A 4,051-nucleotide genomic window follows, 5' to 3' on the forward strand; every position below is an offset into this window, starting at 1 on the left:
GCACAGGTAATCCCTGTTCGTGTAATATCTCGACCAAAACTGACACAGCTGAAACCCGTCCGTGCTCAGCGCACCCAGGTCTTCCACCTCCAAAAGCTTTATATACGGCAGTAACGTGTGCAGTTTAGGCTTCTCGTCCGCGGTCATCTTGGTCGTCATTGAGCTCGAGAGCACGTGCCTTTTCATAATTTTGTCTAGCCTGGGGCTGTAGAGTCTAGAGAGTTTGTCGATCTTAGAGTCGGGGAACGCCACCCTGGGATGGCGTACGGTGAGTCGATGAGTACCTGGCATTGTAACGACGGTATGCATGTATACACATCCAGAAATGCATACACTATTATATATTGTACATACAGTGGGGCAAAAAAGTATTTAGTCAGCCACCGATTGTGCAAGTTCCCCCACTTAAAATGATGACAGAGGTCAGTAATTCGCACCAGAGGTACACTTCAACTGTGAGAGACAGAATGTGAAAAAAAAATCCATGAATCCACATGGTAGGATTTGTAAAGAATTTATTCGTAAATCAGGGTGGAAAATAAGTATTTGGTCAATAACAAAAATACAACTCAATACTTTGTAACATAACCTTTGTTGGCAATAACAGAGGTCAAACGTTTACTATAGGTCTTTACCAGGTTTGTACACACAGTAGCTGGTATTTTGGCCCATTCCTCCATGCAGATCTTCTCGAGAGCAAGCTCTTTGGTCTTGGCCATGGCGGAGTTTGGAGTCTGACTGTTTGAGGCTGTGGACAGGTGTCTTTTATACAGATGATGAGTTCAAACAGGTGCCATTCATACAGGTAACGAGTGGGGGACAGAAAAGCTTCTTACAGAAGACGTTACAGGTCTGTGAGAGCCAGAGATTTTCCTTGTTTGAGGTGACCAAATACTTATTTTCCACCCTAATTTACGAATAAATTCTTTACAAATCCTACCATGTGGATTCATGGATTTTTTTTCACATTCTGTCTCTCACAGTTGAAGTGTACCTCTGGTGCAAATTACTGACCTCTGTCATGATTTTAAGTGGGGGAACTTACACAATCGGTGGCTGACTAAATACTTTTTTGCCCCACTGTATATTTATTAGTTTCAGGTTGGCCATTCTTGTATTTTGCTCGTTTGTGTTGTTGTGTTTGCACATCTCTGTTGCTTGTGGGGTTCGCACACAAGAATTTCACTCGCATGTGCTGTGCCAGTGTGCCTGCACATGTGATGTGACAATAAAAGTGATTTGATTTGATTTGATTATTCTTTGACAGACAACAGAGCACCAATCAGGCTCTCCAGGGAATCCCAACAGTCAACAGGACCCTTCACCATCATACATCCCTCTTGCTGTAGGCTGTAGAATAGATCTGTAGCTTGGTCTCAAGAGCCGAACAAGAAATATTGTCATCAGTTATAGTCATGGTTGAATTGGGCTATAGCCTCTGTCCAGGTCCACCTAAAGCAACAGGTAAATCTCATCTCATTGTTATTCTTTCATCATTGCGCATGCTCACATAGTTTTCATCCTGGATTTTAACTGCTGATGAGTACTTAGTAACCATCAGTAACTCCCTTTCACACATAAAGAAAGGTGTCGGAATAACATACACGTTGAACCACAGACACATAAGGAACAATAGTCATTGCATCTTCAACACGACTAGTACCAGCTACAAGTTGTATTCAGTTGTATTATTTTTGTGTTATTTTCTCCCACAAATTTGCACATTTTTATTTTTGAAGAATTTGTGTTTTTGTAAGTTTTCTATTGCTAAAATCAGGTCAGTATCTGCAAATCTGAATTCAAGAATAAAGAATGACCAGAAACTCTGTGGTCAGGTATTCCAGATTTGCACACAGGTACTATAAACCTGAAGAAGGCCAGGCTACTGCTATGCAGAAGGGAACTGTAAGGACCTGATGGGAAAGGAGCAGTGTTAGACAAACAGCAGTCTGGTATCCAGGTTACACTAAAGGAAAGGGGTCGACAGGGACTGAGAGGCCCTGTTGTTAGAGGATGACTTCAAGTAGATCCTTTTGTTGAAGAGGATTACCCTTATTTCATTCCTGACCGATAACTACACTTATTATATTCCCGCAAATCACACGCATGCAGTTCTGCATGGTAGTGAAACCAAAGCACGTGCAAGGTTTCTGTGTCATAAAGACGCACATTTCAATAACAGACAGCTGCATGCCAAGGTGCTTCGGTGAAAACAAACACTCTGTGCCTTTCTGTTGGCGGAATCAAATTTACCTTGGACGGCAGCTGTTTAACTGGCGTCAACTTTACCACTTTTGTCACGAAAATCTTCAACATGGCTCAAAAAGAATACAAGTAGCAGCATTCTCCGCCTGCCTCTTTCTTGTATATGTGTCTGAAAGCCAGTGTTTGACTGTGTGAAGAGGCGAAAGGCCTACTGGTGGAAGGGGTGGACCTAGAGTGTGGAGTGTCTAGTATTCTCAGGAAATTTAAAGACGACTTCTTCAATTAGTTAGTATGTTTGGTATCAACAGTTTGGCCTCTGTATTTTTTATTTAAATGAGAGGAGACAGAGAGGTTAATGACAGCACTCTGACTTTGTTAAACAATAACTCAAGTCTGGAACCGAATAGTTTTCACTTAAATTCAATTCTGACAACATAGCACCAAATCACAACAGTTGCCTCAAGGTGCTTTATATGGTAAGGTAAAAGCCCTATAAAGACAAACCCTCAACAATCAAGCAAACACCTGTATGAGTGAATACCTGGCAACAGTGGGTATTGACAGTGGGAAGAAAGAAACCTTTTTAAACAGGAAGAAACCTCCACCAGCAAAAACCAGGCCGAGGGAGGGCAGCCATCTGCTTTTCCAAAATAAAGTGATGTAGAAAAGTTAGGAATAGGAAAGCGTAAAAAGGCTGAGGCTTTCAAATTGTACATGAGCTGTCTAATGTCCATACAGAGCATTTTGGCTTTAAATGAAAAAAGCTTAGTCGGTGGCTGAGCTTCAGCTCATCTTTATTGTCTAAACGTGAACAAGAAACAGAAAGTTTATTTGTTAGTAGTGGATAAACTTTATCATTTAACAACAGGTGTATGTTAAGTTTCACTGCTTTAACCTTGCGCATTTGTAGGTGAGTTATCTCAACTTTTTTCTCAAACAAGGCATTTCTCTCTCTCTCTCTCTCTCTCTCTCTCTCTCTCTCTCTCTCTCTCTCTCTCTCTCTCTCTCTCTCTCTCTCCGACCTACAATGCTATTCCCATGCGGCGTACCAGGCGGCCTCTGCTGGTCGCGCGCCATAGAGCCTGCGTGAAAACGCAGGTATTTCAACTAGGAGGATCTCTGCCTGGGGTAATGCCATTAGGGCCGCCCGGGTAATGCCATTAGGGCCGCCCACGACAGGGGGGTGCGTTTTTAAAACGCCCCCCTGTGGCTGTATATTTTTTTACAGCGTGAGGAAAGCTTTGGCGTCGAGGCGCTTGTTTCCGCTTAACCCTTGTGCGCCCGCCTGTTCTCGGGGCGTGGGTCGTGGTGACCCCCCGAGGTGTGTGTGTGTGTGTGTGTGTGTGTGTGTGTGTGTGTGATGATGATGATGATGATGATGAGTGTGTGTGTGTGTGTGTGTGTGTGTGTGTGTGTGTGATGATGATGATGATGATGATCCTGATGATGGTGGTGGTGGCGATGGGGGGTCTTGGTAATCCCCTGGGGGGGGGGGATATGTGTGTTTTATGATGATAGGTTTGGGGTCACTAGGACCCCTCCTGGGGGGCATATGTGATGATGATGATGATGATGATGATGATGATGATGATGATAGGTTTGGGGTCACTAGGACCCCTCCCGGGGGGCATATGTGATGATGATGATGATGATGATGATGATGATGATAGGTTTGGGGTCACTAGGACCCCCCGGGGGCATATATTGTGTGATGATGATGATGATGATGATGATGATGATGATGATGATGATGATGATAGGTTTGGGGTCACTAGGACCCCCCCCGGGGGGCATATGTGATGATGATGATGATGATGATGATGATGATGATGATGATGATAGGTTT

At 43.6% G+C, this 4,051-nt stretch overlaps 1 long non-coding RNA gene across 1 annotated transcript; it reads left to right on the forward strand.

Moving 5' to 3' along the window:
• The first annotated feature begins 485 nt into the window (after positions 1 to 485).
• LOC146566709 (uncharacterized) lies at positions 486 to 939 on the forward strand. The gene is made up of 2 exons (XR_014893745.1): positions 486 to 758; positions 791 to 939. It is a non-coding gene; the product is annotated as an uncharacterized LOC146566709 (long non-coding RNA).
• The last annotated feature ends 3,112 nt before the right edge of the window (positions 940 to 4,051 follow it).

This window comes from Mchenga conophoros, linkage group LG9 (genome assembly GCF_057382185.1).
Source record: "Mchenga conophoros isolate Kocher_MC1m ecotype Shallow Benthic linkage group LG9, M_conophoros_male_GT1.1, whole genome shotgun sequence".
Classification (NCBI taxonomy): Eukaryota; Metazoa; Chordata; class Actinopteri; order Cichliformes; family Cichlidae; genus Mchenga; species Mchenga conophoros.